Source organism: Eurosta solidaginis, chromosome 2, assembly GCF_040869045.1.
Source record: "Eurosta solidaginis isolate ZX-2024a chromosome 2, ASM4086904v1, whole genome shotgun sequence".
NCBI lineage: Eukaryota > Metazoa > Arthropoda > Insecta > Diptera > Tephritidae > Eurosta > Eurosta solidaginis.
Genome location: NC_090320.1, coordinates 188,646,645 through 188,668,455, shown reverse-complemented (window position 1 = coordinate 188,668,455; position 21,811 = coordinate 188,646,645). Strand labels below are relative to the sequence as shown.

The following is a 21,811-nucleotide window of genomic DNA, read 5'->3' as shown; positions in this document are numbered from 1 at the left end:
AGCTCTCAACTGAGTATGTAATGTTCGGTTACACCCGAACTTAGCCTTCCTTACTTGTTTTTGATTACATTTATTTAAGTTTATTGCAATTACTTATTACTACATACAAAAATATGCTGTACTTCACGATAACACGTTTTCTGTAATGAATTTTTCTAACTTTGATATAACCTTTCTTGATTTAAATATATTTAGCTCAATAAAAACTTAAAAAGTGGTGAAATAATAATAAATGTTAACAAAAAATATATTTATTTTTATGTATAGGCCTTAGTTGGTGAGTAGAGCTAGAAAAATTAATTATTTATTCCAATCGTGACTTTATATCAGCTAGGTTGATGATATATCACACTGTGCGTCTGTCCGTCGTTAACACGATAACTTGAGCAAATATTGAGATATCGTCACCAAATTCGGTATACAGGCTTATCTGGACCCAGGAAGAGATTTGTAGTGAAAATGATGAAATCGGATGACAACGACGGACTGATATTGAGACTCTTGATAAAAATTTAAAAACAGGTTTGAAAATGGATTGAATTTTACAAATATTATAAATCATAAATCAAAAACCGTTAAACCTATCATAACAAAATTCAGCAGAGTGCTTGCTTTACTATAAGGAAGGTTTCGAACAAAAATTAACGAAATCGATCAAGCTCCACGCCCACTTTTATATAAAAGATTTTTAAAAGGGTTGTGGACGAACAAAATACGCTATATCTTAGCAAAAAAGAGCTTTGTATCAATACTATATCTTTTCCCAAGTAGAATTATAACAAGAAATAGGACGATATCCGATATACACAATTATCTGGAAAAATAATCAACATCGGTAGCATATTGTAACGATCTTTGGGGGATTCCGATTATTCTGCCCCTTCTGCTAACGTTCGAATTGCTGAACTACTTTGGGAGTAGAACTTCACAATTATACTTCACAACTAATAGCGTGTTTAAATCAAACTGATAATTTATTCCTCAGCTTGCATTGCTTTTATACTCTCTGTTGCCTCGTTCGCATATTTCTCCTAAGGTCTAGACGTTTCATCTTCTAGAACAGATGTATCTCCTGCTTGGTAATTTAGCTATATGCGTGTGTATGTGTGAGTAACAACTTCTGCTCTTAGCTGATGACTACATATGTGTATATGAGATAATTTATTTGCTTTAAGCGGCAGTTACCCACCGACGTGTGCCGTACGTACGGACGTTTGTCGTACGAAACACGTTTGACCGAACCCTCAAACCCGTAGGAATCAATGTGTACGTCTGTGTACATGTACATAACATATTTGTGTGTGTGTATTGTTTACAGCAAAGCACTGTTGCCATTGACCAGTTTGCATGCATGCTTATGCAAATATCAACTTTTGGAATTACAATTTTTCATGGTGCAAATGGCAGAAACAAATACTGAATAAGAATTTCTAGTTCATTTATTTGTATCCTCCAATTTTATATAATAATTTGAGGATATTTCAACAAAATTTTAAACAATCATTAGGCCTTTTTGTATAATAACTGCAATTGGTCCAAACATAGCACACAAAATATTTAATAGGCAACTCTGTCTTGTGAGAGAGCGATCAGCTGACACGTTCTTATGGAAAAAATCAAAATTGTTTTGATTTCTACGCTCCGGGCTACGTACGTACGTGCGTCAAACGTCGGTGAGTTTTCGTTTACATTGCACACTCATAAGTTAGGTCGTGTCAGCTGAAATGTTTTTTCTACGTACGTTCGTGGGTAACTGCCGCTTTAAGCTGCTGGTTCTTCTTCGCCTTCTATGCATGTGTTTAAATGGCTTAAGGCGGTGACACAATGACATTTTTCATATAGATGCGTTTAACACAAGATTATGCATTCCAATAACATCGCCACAATCAAGCAAGATGTTGCGTTTGTAAATATGAAGGAACTTCAGGCTTGGCATTTGAAGTTTATTACGCCTTGCCCATTCACACACAAAATTTCGCGAAGCACTGTTATCTATAAACATTTTCCCTATACAACAAAAATACTTGCTAACATATTTTGTGTCGTTTTCGATTGTTATTTTGCAGTTTTTAATTGTAAAAAATTTTAGAAAATTTACCAACCAGTGGGAAAAATAATTTCACTTGCAAAGTGTGCCAACACCCTTAGCCAAAGCAAATGTCAAATTCTTCTTCTTACGATTTGCTTGGAACAAAATTGGGGAGTTGGCTACTTTTCAATATCAGATGGCGTATAATATATAAGTACTAGCTTATGACCGCTAATGACCGTCCTTGAGCTTCATTGATAGGGATAGGAAATTTGAGGCATTAAAAAATGAAATGGCGTATCTATCGGTATCAATGGAATTCTTGGTTTTAAACTTTTTTGTTTTCGAATTTTTCCGATAAAATTAATTGCTTCAATGACATTCGTAAAAGTTTTGTGATGAAAAGCCTTTTGCAACAACATAAGCGCGGAGAATCTAAATAACGAAGCATAAATATTATGGGCCCTTTTTTAAGAATCAATCGATGGAGAGGAATTAATGATGGCTCAAGAGAGTTAAGAAACTCAACCGGATATGCACAGCTTGGGATTCTTCCACGACTGTGTTAATAGAATGATAAGTTGCCTCGGTTCTAGTGATATTAACATCCTCATTTTAAGGTGCCAAAAATGCACTTTCTTGAAGCCATATATAGTTTGTAAAGATAGATTAAATATTTGGAAAAAACATTAGCTATTAAAGTTTCAGGCGATGTCATAATTTCGCAAAAACTTGCAGGAAAAGAAATAAATCTGATAGTAAAGGGCTATTCTAGCAAGTAAGAGGTAATCACAACCCTTTTGATAATCAGTACACCTCAAATCTTTAAGGGTTCGGCCTAAAACTTGCAGCGACTGTTTATGAGTCATGGTGCACACATCCCACACACTCACTTTGGTCTGACCGTTTGCTTATGTTGCACATCGGTGTATCGGATGTTTGCAGACAGTGGCAATTTGAATGCGGAGTGAGCTGAACGTCCACCACACAAAGGATATCCGCGGTACCTGTAGAAGCAACTGCCATCGTGATTTCTCTTTTTGCTCTTACATCAATTAATATCAAATTTAGCAGATATGTCTTTTTCCGGGTCCTCCAGGCGTATCCAAAAATACCAACCCTAAAGATGACAAACCCCAAAAGAATACTAAAGGAATAAAAGCCAAACCTAACCTAAGTTTCACGGCAGCCATAGTTATAAAAAATCCCATTTGTCTTGTTTTTTTCAATTACATATATTACTGGTGCTGTTAGGGCTTAACGTCATATAGCCCCTTACCAATTTTCATTATTCTACCATTACTAAATCCAGAGATATGCAGTATGAAATATTCCATTTGCATGGGAGGTGCCACGCCCCTTATTACCCACACCTTATTTTCTTAATGGTGTTAGGGATTGATCTCATATAACTCTTTACTGAATTGTAATGTTCTTGCATGAATACTTACATAGTTATGCTGTATCAAATATTTCATTTGTATGGTAGGTGCCACGCCCCTTTCGTATATTGAATTTATGTTTAGCCTATGACCATCCTTGGAAGGTTTCTAGTGGGTGATTCAAATTTGGTATAACAAAAATAATATAATATACATAATTTAAATTTTATATATGGGCAAATCCCAAAAACTTTTACTTTTTTGGATACTCGGGTTTTACACACGGGCAAAAAACTTAATGCCAGAAAAAAGTACAAGGACATTAAGTTTGACCTTTTGACTATCCGATCTGATGATTATAAAAATCAAGAAGGTTGATAGTAAGTTTTTGCAGAACTTCGAAAAGTAAAAAAAGTCGATTTTTACACTTTTTCATGCGATACCCTTGAATTTTTTGTTTTTTGAATTTTTCTATAAAATTTTGAGGCATCGCTGAAACGCTATTGAATTTAAACTGAATGTTGTTTTTGAGACGGAGATTCTAAAAGTATGAGCAAAATTAATGTGCCCCTCCAATACTCAAAACTATCATCAATCAAAGTAGCGATACTTTTTTTTCATTTTCAATATTGACAGTTTTTTGCTTATAGCTTTTTGAGGCAACTGAGTATAGAAATTTGGATTATGCACGATAATAGCCTATCAGGGATTAAAAATACCTGGGGCTTCAAATTCGATATGCTCCTTTCAGTTTTAAAGGTAGAGGCAGAAAAGTGGAAGAACTTGGTTGCGTAAATTTTTTTCAGGATCATGTTTTTTTGTGGGCACAGCTACAATTTTACTTTTATCACTTAATACCCGTTTGTTAATTTTTTCTCTACACCACAGTGGTATGCCATCAATTGCCTCATCTTGGAATATTCACGAAAGGAAAGTTATTGATACGATTTAACAATTGATTTAAAAAACAAAATTTTTTTTTCCAAAATTGATCTTGTGCGTGCTTACCACCAAATTCCAATGGCAGAAGAAGACATTCATAAAACTGCAATAACTACCCCTTTTGGAATGTTTGAATTCGTAAGAATGCCTTTCGGTTTACGAAACAGTGCTCAAACTTTCCAACGCTTTATTAATGAAGTATTTTCTGATTTCGATTTTGTATTTACATACATTGATGACATTCTTATTGCCAGTGATAATGAAGATCAACATATAAATCATTTAAAATCAGTTTTCAAAAGACTTGAAGAATATAATTTAAATATCAAACCTTCAAAATGTACTCTCGGTGTAAATAAATTACATTTTTTAAGTTACGAAATTTCAGGCGAAGGTATTAAACCATCTTTAGATAGAATTGAAATCATAACAAATTTTGAAAAACCAATTTCTATAAATAAATTACAAAAATTTTTAGGTATGATAAATTACTATCATAGATATATTAAAATGTTAGCAACAGAACTTAGGCCTCTACATGAAATGTTAACACATGCAATTAAAAACAAACTCAAAGAAATAAATTGGACAAATGAAACCACAACAGCTTTCGAAAATGTTAAAAAACGTTTTGCTAAAAATACTTTACTTACACATTTCGACAAAAATGGTACTTTATCATTAGCAGTAGATGCATCAAATGTTGCTATTGGAGCAGTTCTTCAAAAAACTAGCAATAATGTACTAGAACCCTTAGCTTATTTTTCAAGAAAATTAACTACAACAGAAACTAAATATTCAACATTTGATCGTGAACTTTTGGCAATTTATAATTCAATTAAACATTTTATACATTTTCTTGAAGGTAGAACTTTTACAATTTATACTGATCATAAACCTTTAATTCATGTTCTAAATTCTAAAGTAGATAGATCTCCTCGTCAACTACGTCATCTTGAATATATTGCTCAATTTAAAAATGATATTCAATACATACGTGGAAAAGACAACATAGTTGCCGACACACTTTCCCGTATTCCAGAAATAAATGCAATTTCAACTCAAGATATAAATTTAGAAACTTTATATAAAGAACAACAAACTGATTCATTTTTGCAAAAAACCATTTCTGATCAAAATCCTAAAAATAATTTAAAAGAAATTCATATTCCAGTTATTAATTTAAACATATGGTGTGATGTTTCTCTACAACCTTTTCGACCTTATGTTCCACATTCTATGAGAAGAATTATATTTGACAAAATTCACTCATTATCTCATCCAAGTATAAGAACGACTAGAAAATTAATTCAAAATAAATATTATTGGCCTAACATGCGTAAAGAAATTAACGATTGGACTTCATCTTGCATCAATTGTCAAAAATCCAAAATTTCAAGGCATACTAACATGAACATATTCATATGGATATTGTTGGACCTCTTCCAGTTTCAAATGAAAATTGTTATATTTTAACAATTATTGATAGATTTTCACGTTGGCCTGAAGCTTATCCACTTAAAGATATTTCAACAAATACTATAGTAAACACTTTTATTCAAAATTTATACCACGATTTGGTATACCATTAAATATTACAGTAGATCAAGGTTCACAATTCACTTCAATATTTTTTACGGAATTAACTAAACTTTTAGGTTCTCATAAAATTCATACATCTCCTTACCATCCCCAAGCAAATGGCATGATAGAGAGATTTCATCGAACTTTAAAAGCAGCAATTATAGCATCAAACGACTCAGTTCATTGGTCTGACATTTTACCATTCATTCTACTTGGTTTACGAACTTCTATTAAAGAAGATTTAAAATGTTCATCTGCTGAACTTGTTTATGGCCAAACACTTAGAATACCTGGTGAATTAATTATTTCAAATAGTAACAAAGAACATGATTTTTCTAATGACGCTCTCCATAAAATAAGAGAATATTTTTCGCTTGTTCGTTCTAAAGTTTTTCATCATAACAAAGAAAATGTTTTCGTTCCTAAACAATTAGAAAATTGTGAGTATGTTCTTGTTAACGTTCTTCGTAAATCTAATTTAGAATCACCTTATGAAGGACCTTTTAAAGTTATCTCTAAGAAACATAAAACATTTACAATTCAATACAAAAATACTATTAAAAATATTTCAGTTGATTTACTTAAACCAGCAAACATACTTATTAACACTAATTTAAATACAAATACATTAAACAACAAAAAAAAAAAAAAGGTTACATTTAATATTAATTAATAATTTTTTTGTTTCACATTTTCTTGGAGGGGGAGTAAATATAGTGTTAAATACTTTGTATTCTTTACTTTAATTTTTAAAATAATTTTTAATTGAGTTTTCATGTTAACTTAAAATTTTTGAATAACTTCAAAAAAAAGAAAATTCTAATTACTATGAAAATATCTGAACTCAAAAAAAAAACAAAATATAATTTTTTAAAAATAAAATAAATATTTGGTTAACTACCAAAACCTGGTTTCATATTTTTGCCGGTATCTCTGAAACCGGGTTTAGGGTATCAACAAAATTTTACCTAAATATACCCCACATAGATATATGTACATCCCGAAAAAATTTCAACACAATCGGTTAAGAAGTGTTTAAATAAGTAAAAAAAATGAAGGTTTTCCGGGTTTATATTTTTATCAATATCTCTAAACCCGGATCTCGGGTATTAAGACTTTTTTACCTAAACATACATCGTTCACATATCTATATGTTTTTAAAGTTTCAAAAGAATCGGTAGAAAGGTGTTAAAATAAATGTGTTGCAAACTTTGCAGTAAAAAATATTTGGCGGTTATTCGGTTTTATATTTTTACCGATATCTACAAAACCGGGTCGCGTGTATCAAAAAAAATTTTACATAGCTAACAGCTGCATATATCTCCATATTTTGCTAAAATTTCGATATAATCGGTACAGAAGTGTTGAAATAAATGTATATTTAACATGGCGACCTCAATTTATATATATTTTGCTCGATCTTTTGACTATATCTTTTTGAGGCATTATGTGAGACGAGTAACGGCGATGCACTATAGCTCCAATTTACCCCGCAATGTTCCTAACAAAAAGATATTTGCGTGATACCATGTTTCAAAAAAAATTTTTTTTCTCCAAAAAAACCAAAGATTGGCGGAGTTCCCCATATATGCGCCGCTCAGTGCACACATCGATTAACTCCATTACACGAAAAGTTGAGAAAAGCGATAATGTAATGTATGTATATTGTTTTTAAAAATTCCTCTGATAATATGAATTCAAATATATAATGTAGAATGCATAACTGCAGATATAGCTTTCATCTTACGGTATATAAAACAAGTAAGGAAGGCTAAGTTCGGGTGTAACCGAACACTACTACTCAGCTGAGAGCTTTGGAGACAAATTAGGGAAATGTGTTTGTATGACATGGGTATCAAATAGAAGGTATTAAAGAGTATTTTAGAAGGGAGTGAGCCATATTTCTATAGTCCACCTTTTCGAGATATCGCCATAAAGGTGGACCAGGGGTGACTCTATAAGTGTTAATAAGATATGGGTATCAAATTAAAGGTATTAATGAAGGTTTTATAAGGGAGTGGCCCTTAGTTGTATATGTGAAGGCGTTTTCGAGATATCGACCAAAATGTGGACCAGGGTGACCCAGAACATCATCTGTCGGGTACCGCTAATTTATTTATATATGTAATACCACGAACAGTATTCCTGCCATGATTCCAAGGGCTTTTCATTTCGCCCGCAGAACTTTGTCATTTTCTTCTACTTATTATGGTAGGTGTCACACCCATTTTACAAAGTTTTTTCCAAAGTTATATTTTGCGTCCAAAAGCCAATCCAATCACCATGTTTCATACCTTTTTTCGTATTTGGTATAGAATTATGGCATTTTTTTCATTTTTCGATATCGAAAAAGTGGGCGTGGTCATAGTCGGATTGCGCCCATTGTTAATACCAAAATAAAGTGAGTTCATATAAGTACGTGAACTAAGTTTAGTAAAGATATATCGATTTTTGCTCAAGTTATCGTATTAACGGCCGAGCGGAAGGACAGACGGTCGACTGTGTATAAAAACTGGGCGTGGCTTCAACCAATTTCCCCCATTTCCACAGAAAACAGTTACCGGCATAGAAGCTATGCCCTTACCAAATTTCACAAGGATTGGTAAATTTTTGTTCGAATTATGACATTAAAAGTATTCTAGACAAATTAAATGAAAAAGGGCGGAGCCACGCCCATATTGAAATTTTATTTTATTTTTATATTTTGTTGCACCATATATTTACTGGAGTTGAATGTTGACATAATTTACTTATGTATATACTGTAAAGATATTCAATTACTTGTTAAAATTTGACTTTAAATTTTTTTTTTTGTAAGTGGACGTGTTCGTTAGCCGATTTTGCTAATTTTTATTTAGCACACACATAGTAATAGATGTAACGCTCCTGCCAAATTTCATCATGATATCTTCAACGACTGCCAAATAACAGCTTGCAAAACTTTGAAATTACCTTCTTTTAAAAGTGGGCGGTGCCACGCCCATTGTCCAAAATTTTACTAATTTTCTATTCTGCGTCATAAGGTCAACCCACCTACCAATTTTCGTTTATTTATCCGTCTTTGGTAATGAACTATCGCACTTTTTCGGTTTCTAGAAATTATCTATATCGAAAAAGTGGGCGTGGTTATAGTCCGATATCGGTCATTTTAAATAGCGATCTGAGATAAGTTCCCAGGAACTTACATACCATATTTCATTAAGATACCTCAAAATTTACTCAAGTTTTCGGGTTTACGGACGGACGGACATGGCTAAATGAATTTCTTTTTTGCCCAGACCATTTTGATATATAGAAGTCTATATCTATCTCAATTAGTTTATGCCGTTACGGATTACCGTTATGCGAACAAAATTAATATACTCTGTGAGCTCTGCTCAGCTTAGTATAATAATTTACAAAAATATAGTGTATTTAATCAAAGTAGATAACCCTATAACTGCTATACTAACTACCGTTGGCATTGTGCTTCTTTTTATCTGTTTACCGATGCGATTTTGTTACGAATCATACATATATAATTTGAATTTCATATATATACTAGCTTATGCCCAGGGTTCCACCCCACGATTCTATAAAAATATGCAAAATAAATAGCACAAATTTTAAACTTATTTTAAGGATGTGTATTTGCAAATTTAGGTACTGCTGAAACCATAGGATATACAATATTTTTTGTAAATTATTTAGAGTATAAATAAAAAGATTTTTCGATGATCCAGCTATGGAGCAGGCTACCTATAATTGGCCATGGGTGAAACATGAGGTGGTAAGATTGACTCCTACTACAGCTAATGACTGTCCTTGAGCTTTATTGATAGACATTACGACAGCTAACCTAATAGGAAATTAGAGGCGTTTAATCGAATCCTTGGTATGAAAACTTTGTTGTTTTCGAAATTTCCAGGTAAAATCATTGCTTCAGTGACATTGGAGCTTTGTGATGAAAAGCCTTGTCCCAATGCGTAAGCGCGGAGGATCCAAATTACGAAGCATAATTATTATAGACCCTTTTTTAAGGATCATTCGATGAGGAGGAATTCCTGATGGCTCCAAGGAGTTAAGAAACTCAACCGTACAATACACAGCTTGTGATTCTTCCACGACTGTGTCAATGGATTGATAAGTTGTATCGTTTGTTTGAATTTTATACAGATATAGAAGATGTAGACAGACTGAAATTAACAAAAAGTTTTAAAGGCGGCAGATTACATGCACAAGGAATAACAGCTAAACTCAGTTCTGCAGTGAAACTTTAGCTGTTAAAATAACCTAAATTTGTACGGCAGCCATAGCTCTGAAAAATCCCATTTGAAGAGAGGGTGCCACGCCCCTTTTCCCCAATTCCAGATTTTACTGTAGGTGTTAGGACTTAACGTCATATAGCTCCTTACCAATTTTCATTATCCTACAATTACTACATTCAGAGACATGCAGTATGATATATTCTATTTGTATGGGAGGTGCCACGCCCCCTTCTCCCTCACCCCACATTTTCTTGGTGGTGTTAGGGATTGACCTCATATAACTCCTTACTAAATTTCAATGTTCTAGCATGAATACTTTCAGAGTTATGCAGTATCAAAGATTCCATTTGTACGGCAGGTGCCACGCCCCTTTTATATATCGAATTTTTTTTTAGCCTATGACCATCCTTGGAAGGCTTCTGGTGGGTTGTGCAAATTTGGTTGTCATCGGTCGATCCGTTTAGGACGCAACCCGATCTATACCTACATACATAATTTGAATTTTATATATACAGATGGATAGATAGATAGAATATGCGAATACGCTGAAGTTAACAAAAAATTTTAACGGCGAAAGATTACTAAACATCCAAAAGAAATAACAGCCAAACAACTCTGTAGTTAAACTTTAGCTGTTATAATAACCTAAGCTTGTACGGCAACCATAGTTCTGAAAAATCCCATTTTAAGAAAGTGACACGCCCCCTTTTCTCCAATTCCACATTTTACTGGAGGTGTTAGGACTGCTAAAATCCCGCATAGCACAGTATCTAAAAGTGTGTTAGAGTGTAAGCAATTCCTGGAAAGAATCGGGCTAAGGCAAAGCATACATATATGTTGGTTCCCAGGGCATATGGGAATAGATGGAAGTAAAAAACGGATGAACTATCTAAAAAGGACGCATTCCCTCGAAGCTTGCTCCGTAGACGTCCCAATTAGATTAGGGCTAGATTAAAAGAAGGCGAGAGTTGCACATGATCGACCAAGCGGGAAACACGTAGACCCAAGCGAGGGGCTGTAAAGTATCGAAGATTATGTGTAGGTCTTACAAACTTAGACTGACACAGTTGCTTCTATCATTAAAAAGAAAAGTCTGTAGACTCATAGCGGGTATTATGCCTGAACACTTCCTTCTGGCGGAAGGTTGTGGGCTGGGCTTGGGACCAAATACTGAACTAGTCAAGAAAGTACCCAGGTACCAAATTTCAAGGAAATCGTATCATAAGTTAATTTTACTTAGAATAGGTCGACCCTGAGTCACTTTTCGGAAAAAAATTAAGTGGTGAAAATCACCTTGAACACACACACAAAATTCCATGAAAATCGGTCCTGTCGTTTAGGAGGAGTTCAGATAAACACACGCACAGAAGAAATATATACTTGATATATAGATTTCGTTTAAGAGGAGATCGTGGTAAGAGAGGGATAGGTAATGGGAGTGTAAGAGGGAGTTGGATTAAGATTGGAAATTGGAAAGGGAATGGGAAGTTTATTTGGAGTATAAATGGGTTTAGCAGTAGCGATGGGAGTGGAATTGGGATTGGGAATGGGGTGGGGAGTGCGGTGACAAATGGAATGGAAGGGATGGAAAAGAATAATAAGAAAAATGGAAGATTGAGTAGAAGAGATAGATAGTGAAGATGGAAAGCGAGGCTCCATTTTTAAATGCAGGCAAACGAATTTTCGGGCAGAACAAAGTTTGTCGGATACTCCAGTAATTTTATAAAAACAAAGTACATATATTTAAAAATTAATGAGCCAGGTGTGAAGTAGGAAGCTATTATGTTTTCATTAAAAGTTAGCGAGACAAAGTTAAAGCTGTTTGGAATACTGAACTGGTATGAATTAACCCACAAAATTCTAGTTAATGAAGTATATAGAATCTGTGCTGCCAGTTTAGCTTTTCACTACCGGGTTAACTTGACATTCATACATATGTGAATATGTAGCACTGACCCAGTTTTAAATTTCATTGCTATAACGAAACCAAAAACAAATAAGTAAGTAAGTATTATCGCTGACAACCAATAGCAAATGATTGGATTCGCTCTTGAAATCATCTACACGTTTATTCTAATTTCTCATCTAGCATTGCTCTTGCGCTGTATTTTAAAGAGATAACAACACGTCATCTTTGACACTTACTTCATAACCACGATTGCCATTTCGTCCATTTGGACAAAAAATGGGCCTTTCCAACCCTATTTGGTCCGCTGGTCCCTTTTGTTCAATTTTGGTCCCTTTTAGGCTGTAACCAGATTTTGGTACTTTTTTTTTTCACTGAGGTAAATGTTCAGCACTCCACACAAAATTTTCCACACGTTCATTAACACTCATATAATTTTCAATTTACCTCAATGGATTTCTTACGAAAAAACTGCTATCATAAAAATAAATCGCAATTCACCTAGCAGATAGTTCAGAAAAGTGTTGGATCTTGAAGCAAACCAATTTTTGTTAATTGTTGATGAAATAAGCGGCCAATCAGAAAATTTTGTTTTGGTGGCTAGATATTTCGATGGGTTATCAAATACTTTTCGTGATAGATTTATGTCACTTTGAGCTCAAAAACAGTTGTAGCAAATGCACGTGTTCCTTACAGAAATTTGAAGGAGTTTGCCACTGATGAAGCCATTCTTGAATTGAAAACTAAATCAAAGCATGAAACTAATTTAATTTATATAGTGCAAGCATACCGATAGTTATAGAGTGTTTGTGAAACAATATATCGACATGCCAAACAAAAGGTGACTCTTAAAAAATTTGTACAAAGAAATCCTAAGTAAAAATTTTGAAAGCGTTGCTTTTCGTTTGGGATATCGATATTTAAATTTTTCTCATACAGCCCAAGACAAATTGATGAGTTTAAAGATTTCCAAGACTATTATGGAAAGCGTCTTCCTGCGTACGCTAAACAGTGCGATACGGCTATATTTTCTATCTTTGTGTCTGGAAGTTAATAGCGTTTCTGTTACACACCTGTCATATCCAATATCACTTTCAGCATTAAAAGTATGTATATATTTCCGGCCTGCACTAAAGAGCTCAATCAGAAAAAGTTTGTATGTCGATATTGTACCATCAGTACGAAGCGCATTTGAAGTAATTTTAGGTACAAGGATTATATCCAAATATTGGATATTTAAAAAATTCAGTGTACATTATTCCATAAAAATAATACTAATTATTTTAACCCAAGGAATATTTTTATTGGAATTAAGCAGAAATATTTTTTGAAAGCGATAACTCTACAAATGCTCAATGTAGATCTGATATAAACGCTTTTTGCCAAATTATTTACGTTGGAGAGCAGAACCCCAGAAACTTTAATAATTTTATTGTTAACTGATTTCTCGTACCTAGTTAAAGGTGATCAAAATTTCAATACCACACAGTTGACACTTTTTAGACTTCTCAATGGTTAATCTGAGGAATGTGGCTAAATTCAGGAAATGTGAGTTTTGAAATTTAATTTTTTTCTAACGCAAATTATATGTAAAAAATTGTACATTTCAAAACTCGCAGAGTAAAGAATGAAATTAAAAAAAAAAAAAAAATGGAACACCCAGCTATTGGAAACAATTTTTTTTTTTACCTTTTAGGACGGATTTTATGAAAATTTAATAGTTTAAAAATAAGACTTTTATGTAAATAAAACTGCACTAGTTTGGCTTGTGGTACGGGTTTTCCTCTAAGGGGTTTCGTTAAAACATATATTTATATAAGCCTTTTTGTTTTGTTGTTATTAGCAATCTTTTTTTTACTACTTTTATCATTTTTAAACTTTTTTCTATTTTTAACAATGGAGTTCTCTGTCTGCTTAGTCGTTTTTGAAACCACTTTTCAGTTCTTTCTGGCCTACGACATTGAATATATGTTCATAGCATTTCGATCCCTCACTACTGCAAAATTTTATTAGAGATCTCATATCTTCTACTTTGTCAGATGTCAAAACCGCAGGAATAATTTCACCCAGATTCTTTTCAATACTTGAAGCAAAAAACGCATATTTCCATATACGAAATGTTGCTGGTTTAAGCTGCAGACATTGGTGCTTTGTTCGTAACCGTATCGGTAACCTTATAACAGCTGATTCGACCAAACTTATGGGAATCAATGCAATCGATTATTGGTGCCGCTAAGGTCGTAACCGTATCGTAGCCAACCCAATTGGTTTTTGGTTTCCCGTCGTAACGATAAACAGCTGATTACGTTAGGGATACGACTACAGCGATACGACATGCGGCACCAATGACTCCCGCTTTATGCGGCAGTTACCCACCTACGTGTGCCGTACGTAAGGACGTTTGTCGTACGAAGCACGTTTGACCGAACTCTCAAGCCCGTAGGAATCAATGTGTGCGTCTGTGTACATGTACATAAGATATTTGTGTGTGTATTGTTTACAGATAAGCACTGTTGCCATTGACCATTTTGCATGTATGCTTATGGAAACATCAACTTTTTCCAATTTAATTTTTGATATTGTAAAAGGCCGGAATACTATTAAATAAGTATAAATAGATTAAATATTTATAATCAGCACTTTTACATAATTATTTCGAATTATTTTCACAATTTTTCAAACTTTAATTAGGCGTTTTTGCATAAAATTGCAAACGGTCAAAAATTAGCACACAAAAGTTTACTAGGCAACTCTGTCTAGTGAGAGAGCGATCAGCTGACACGTTCTTACGGAAAAAATCAAAATTGTTTTGATTTCTACGTTCCGGGCTACGTACGTACGGTCGTTGCACGTCGGTGAGTTTTCGTTTACATTGCACACTCATAAGATAGGTCGTGTCAGCTGACACGTTTTTTCTACGTACGTTCGTGAGTAACCACGGCTTTGGAATGTTCATTCATTAATCGCACGGAATGCTGTTCACTTCGTTTTATAACGTCGTCGCGTCAACTGCGTTTCTCTCCATAACTCAACCGCGTGATATAAAAGTACGCTATTCATGTGATTGAGAATAAAATGGCGAATAGTGCGGGAATCGAAATGACAAAAAATTAAATTAAAAACATTTAAAAAACTAAAAAATTTATCGTACTTGGAGTAAACCATTAAATCAGAATATATCTAAATATATAATAACCTCAATTACGCAGAAACCTACGCACATGGTTCTGGCCTTATGCGGCAATTACCCACCGACGTGTGCCGTACGTAATGACGTTTGTCGTACGAAGCACGTTTGACCGAACTTTCAAGCCCGTAGGAATCAATGTATGCGTCTGTGTACATGTACATAACATAGTTGTGTGTGTATTGTTTACAGATAAGCACTGTTGCCATTGACCATTTTGCATGTATGCTTATGGAAACATCAACTTTTTCCAATTTAATTTTTGATATTGTAAAAGGCCGGAATACATATTAAATAAGTATAAATAGATCACATATTTATAATCAGCACTTTTACATAATTATTTCGAATTATTTCCACAATTTTTCAAACTTTAATTAGGCGTTTTTGCATAAAATTGGAAACGGTCAAAAATTAGCGCACAAAAGTTTACTAGGTAACTCTGTCTAGTGAGAGAGCGATCAGCTGACACGTTCTTACGGAAAAAATCAAAATTGTTTTGATTTCTACGTTCCGGGCTACGTACGTACGGGCGTTGCACGTCGGTGAGTTTTCGTTTACATTGCACACTCATAAGATAGGTCGTGTCAGCTGACACGTTTTTTCTACGTACGTTCGTGGGTAACTACCGCATTAGTGTATTACCTGTGTGTTGCTGGAGCAACTGTACAGCAATCTAAAGACAGCAAACTTCTGAATATATAACCTGGTGTTATGGATTAAGACCAATAGAGGGATAACCTGGTGTTTTAATAATCTTACGCTTTAACCATTTAAACTAATAATCAAAAAAAAAAAAAAAGGAATGCTGTTCTGATATTATTTACTGTAGGTCAAGTGTATTTCATTCAATATTCACATGTACATACTTACGTAGAACTTTTTCGTTTGTACTGGTTACAAATGAATGTTGCTTTCTTTGTGTTTATTTTGAATAATGGTATAAGTCGAGTTATACCTTTTTTCCATATATGAAGCTAATATCATTGTTTAAATATCACTATTATTTTCTAAGATTAATATGGTATGTGTATGCAATCGTGCTCTTTTTAATTAGTTGATTTATGGAAAAACGGTGTAACTGGACTTATATCATTATTCCACACATCCCCTCAATTGAAACGGAAAATGCCGCTTGGGCACATGTAATGATGGTATTCAGGCCCTGCGAAAAGTACTCCGTACGCGACACAGATATATAATATATATATATTAGGCCGGGTCGATTTGTGTGGAGGCAAAAAATCGCCCATTGCTCTGTGAATATCATATTCTAGGGATCAAAATAAGAAACTTTGCCGAAGGAACCATACCTCTAAAACGAATTCTGATGTTCCTCCCTTTGGGTCGTGGGGGCAAATTTTGAAAAATCCCACTTTGAAATGCCTATGTTTTTTCTTTTTGGAGTTTATTTTTCTCTTTAGAAATTTATTTAGTCAGAACATATGTAAATGAAAAAATGAATTTAACTTAGTAATAGAAAAGAAATTAAAAAAATTATTAGAAATAAGCGTTTTTACAACCCCCTTTTAAAACCAAGGCATCACTGTGACACAATTGCAGATCGTAAAATTGCTTGTGTTGTTTTTTTAAGCCACCACAAGACACAGCAGGTAGAATTGAAATTGCCCCTACCCAAAAGTTCGACCCATAGGGGGGGGGGGGGGGGGGGACATCAGAATTCGTTTTATAGGTATGGTTCCTTCGGCAAAGTTTCTTATTTTGATCCCTAGAATACGATTTTCACAAACAATGAGCGATTTTTAAATCGACCCGCCCTAATATATATATATATATATATATATATATATAAACATTTAAAATTGAAAAAAGTTGTTCACAATCTATAGCTTACTAGCAGACCCGGCACACGTTGTTCTGCCCTAAATTTGGTATATCTGCATATGTTTTAATAAGCTTTTTCCTTCTAACTCTGCCCTCGCCCCTCTACACTTTTTCCTAATCTTTGTACTCACTCCTCCCTCTGCATTTCTCGCTTCATCTATCTCCATCATCGTCTCATTCTATCTCTTTCCAGTCTCCTTCTCTCTTTTCTCTTCTCTCAAGTTTTTCTCATTCTTCTTCATATCTTATTGCCAGTCCCAGAGGGTGGTATGTATTTTGTTCCAGTCCCATTCCGAGTCTCAGCCCCAGTCCCACTCCGAGTCTCAGTCTCAGTCACAGTCCTAGTCCTAAGCCCAGTCCCAGTCCGTCTCTTTTCTACTTCCCGGAAAAAAGCATCGTAAATACTAAAATAGGCAAATTTATATAGCAAATTTCAAGCAAATCGAATAGGACGTATGTAAATAGGTATGTGGGTATTATTAATTCATGTCTTTATTTCGGCTTCGCATGCATATTTATCCGTTTTGCCAGGTTGATGCGACTAAATCGAATATCACAATGAAAATTACTTTAAAACTCTCAGCAACAGCTTTCATTTGATATCCATAATTCACACATTCTAACGGTGTAAAACTTACTCTGTACTAAAGCACACATCAACAGCTTCAATTTGATATCCATACTGTAAAAACACATCCTAGGGTTACCCTGATCCACGTTTGGCCTATATCTCGAGACCCTAGTCACCAATAGGTATGAAAACTACCCTGTACTAAAGCACTCATCATCAGCTTCAATTTGATACCCATAATGTAAAAACAATTTAAAGGCGTTCACGGGCGCACGTTTTGGCCTATATCTCGAGACCCTAGTCACCCAGGGGTATGAAAATTACCCTCTACTAAAGCACTCATAAACAGCTTTCATTTCAAGGGGCAGAACTCCTTGAACTAAGAAACTTTTCGTAATTTCTGCCCCATTTTAACAGATAGAAGCTTCGAATTTCAAACAATGCTGACATATCTTACAAAAAATGTTGTCTAAAAAAATCATAGAGATCGGTCATATATATAACTTATATCACATGTTTGCAAAGCATCAACAAGAATAAACGGTTTTTGGGGTTGCGTATTTGCCATAACGTAGCAAATGCAAATCCGTATATAATTTTTTGGAGAATGCAATGCTAAATATCTATTGCTTTTGGAAAGCATGTTTTTTGATCCAAATTGTCTGGTATATTTACAGGCGCGCATCAACAGAGCCTAGTTACATTGAATTTTTAGCAGCGCTTTATTTAACAATTAAATTTTATTTAAAAATTACTTAATCGAATGCAAGTTTTGCTTTCGAAAACCATTAAAATCATGTTAAAATGCTTATTTCTCTAAACAAAGTAGCTGTATGTGTCAATGCCGTTTTGGGCTCGCTCAGATTACGTGTTAGTATCAAAAACATTTCAATTTATATAATATTTATATACAGGCCCAACGAGAGGGGTGCGGGGGGGGGGGGGGCTGAGGGAGTCATTTACCCCGGTCCGGGGCTTTGGAGGGGCCCGGGAATCTCAAAATGCTATACAAGCTTTTTGCTTACAGAAAATAAACAAACCACACCTTTAATCACCTTTCGTAGATAGCAATTATTTTAAATTTCAACCAATTTTATAAATCTCTTAACGTACATATCTGCACCACGCATAAGGTGTTGTTGGTTTTTGGCGTCGGTTTTGTAGCATAAAGTTGAATTCGTTTTTTGTTGCAGCAGAAAAATTCGGTAAATACAGCAAAAAAATGATGGGATATCCTAGGCATAACGTTCCAAGCTCTCTCCATAAACTTTCAGACACAAGATGGTCAGCTAGAGTTGAGGTAGTTAAGCCTTTTGCAAATCATAGCCAAGGATTGAAACAGGCACTAAACGAGTTACTTGGGCTAAATTTGACAGCGGAAACATATGGTGATGTTAATGGCATTCCTCAATACATCAGCAAGTTTGAATGTATTTTGTTATTCTATATTTGGCTCAAAATTTTGAAAGCTGTTAATGAAAGAAACATTATACTGCAAGCCAGGGTTACTACGATCGATATCGAAGTTATAAACTTAGAAAGTTTGATCTCTGATTTAAATCTGATCAGAAATTAATGCGAAAACATTTTATGCGAATGCAAAACAGCCGCCATTGGATTGGGAATCTCGCCAAAGTTTCCTGACGTTCGAAAAAGGAATCGCAAAGGACATTTTTATGAATGTGAAGAGAACGAGACGATCAACGACGATCACGAGACTGATTTCAAAAATAATACCTTTTGGTGACAGTTGATTCGGTTATTGCAGGTATTACCGAACGATTTGCTGTCATGGAAATTTTGAAGAACGCCTTTTCTTTTTTGTGGCAATTTGGATACATGGATGAGGTTTCAATACGAGAAAATGCCGTTCAATTTGTCAGCGAATACAAATTAGACGTTTCCGAGAGTTTAGGAAGCACTTGGAGCACATTTACTCAGCAAATTTTAACGAAAATCTGTCACCATTGTATTGTTGAATGCTATCTGTGCTCTAGATCTGGCTACAATTTTTCCTAACATTTGTGCTGCTCTACGTATTTTGCACCATACCTGTTACAGTAGCCAGTGCTGAACGTTTCTTCAGTGTTCTTGCAAGAACTTCCATCGATCATGTTCAACTCAAGAACGCCTTACAGGACTTGGCATTCTCTGTATTGAAGTACCAACACCGAGACAGTTGGATTTTGACACTATCATAGATAATTTCGCAGCTGTTAAGGCCAGGAAAGCCCACTTGTGTTAATTAAACACTTTTAATATACCAAATTACTACCAAAAAATATTTTTATTGCAATTTAAAGAAATTTATTTCATACAATTAATGCAATATTTAAATATAACTCTATAAGTAATAAACTGTACTTATTATACTCAGTTGAGCAGAGCTCACAGAGTATATTAACTTTGATTGCATAACGGTTGGTTGTACAGGTATAAAGGAATCGAGATAGATATAGACTTCCATATATCAAAATCATCAGTATCGAAAAAAATTCGATTGAGCCATGTCCGTCCGTCCGTCCGTCCGTCTGTCCGTTAACACGATAACTTGAGTAAATTTTGAGGTATCTTAATGAAATTTGGTATGTAGATTCCTGGGCACTCATCTCAGATCGCTATTTAAAATGAACGATATCGGACAATAACCACGCCCACTTTTTCGATATCGAAAATTTCGAAAAATCGAAAAAGTCCGATAATTTATTACCAAATACGCATTAAGCGATGAAACTTGGTAGGTGAGTTGAGCTTATGACGCAGAATAGAAAACTAGTAAAATTTTTGACAATGGGCGTGGCACTGCCCACTTTTAAATGAAGGTAATTTAGAAGTTTTGCAAGCTGTAATTTGGCAGTCGTTGAAGATATCATGATGAAATTTGGCAGGAACGTTACTCTTATTACTTTATGTCTGCTAAATAAAAATTAGCAAAATCGGAGAACGACCACGCCCACTTTTAAAAAAAATTTTTTTTTTAATTCAAATTTTAAAAGAAAAGTTAATATCTTTACAGCATATAAGTAAATTATGCCAACATTCAACTCCAGTAATGATATGGTGCAACAAAATACAAAAATAAAAGAAAATTTCGAAATGGGCGTGGCTCCGCCCTTTTTCATTTAATTTGTGTAGGATGCTTTTAATGCCATAAGTCGAACAAAAATTAACCAATCCTTGTGAAATTTGGTAGAGGCTTAGCTCCTAGGACGATAACTGTTTTCTGTGAAAAAGGGCGAAATCGGTTGAAGCCACGCCCAGTTTTTATACACAGTCGACCGTCTGTCCTTCCGCTCGGCCGTTAACACGATAACTTGAGCAAAAATCGATATATCTTTACTAAACTCAGTTCACGTACTTATCTGAACTCACTTAGTATTGGTGTAAAAAATGGCCGAAATCCGACTATGACCACGCCCACTTTTTCGATATCGAAAATTACGAAAAATGAAAAAAATGCCATAATTATATACCAAATACGAAAAAAGGAATGAAACATGGTAATTGTATTGGTCTATTGACGCAAAATATAACTTTAGAAAAAACTTGGTAAAATGGGTGTGACACCTACTATATTAAGTAGAAGAAAATGAAAAAGTTTTGCAGGGCGAAATCAAAAGCCCTTGGAATCTTGGAAGGAATACTGTACGTAGTATTACATATATAAATAAATTAGCGGTACCCGACAGATGATGTTCTGGATGACCCTGGTCCACATTTTGGTAGATATCTCGAAAACGCCTTCACATATACAACTAAGGGCCACTCCCTTTTAAAACCCTCATTAATACCTTTAATTTGATACCCATATCGTACAAACACATTCTAGAGTCACCCCTGGTCCACGTTTATAGAGATATCTCGAAAGGCGTCCACATTTAGGACTAAGGCCCACTCCTTTTTAAAATACTCATTAACACCTTTCATTTGATACCCATATCGTACTAACAAATTCTAGAGTCACCCCTGGTCCACCTTTATGTCGATATCTCGAAACGGCGTCCACCTATAGAACTAAGGCTCACGTCCTTTTAAAATACTCATTAACACCTTTCATTTGATACCCATATCGTACAAAAAATTCTAGAGTCACCCCTAGCCCACCTTTATGGCGATAT

At 34.5% G+C, this 21,811-nt stretch overlaps 1 protein-coding gene across 4 annotated transcripts in view; it reads left to right on the top strand.

Moving 5' to 3' along the window:
* LOC137240393 (uncharacterized) overlaps window positions 1-21,811 on the top strand; it is a 92,069-nt gene that overhangs the window by 45,507 nt on the left and 24,751 nt on the right. Inside the window, exon 1 of one of the 4 annotated variants that reach the window (XM_067766606.1) lies at window positions 15,892-16,105. The exons of 2 other annotated variants lie outside the window; for them this stretch is intronic. The gene's annotated coding sequence lies outside the window, so the exon portion shown is untranslated. Of the gene's footprint in view, window positions 1-15,891; window positions 16,110-21,811 lie in introns of those variants that run through there. One more of the 4 variants, XM_067766607.1, reaches the window with a different exon arrangement.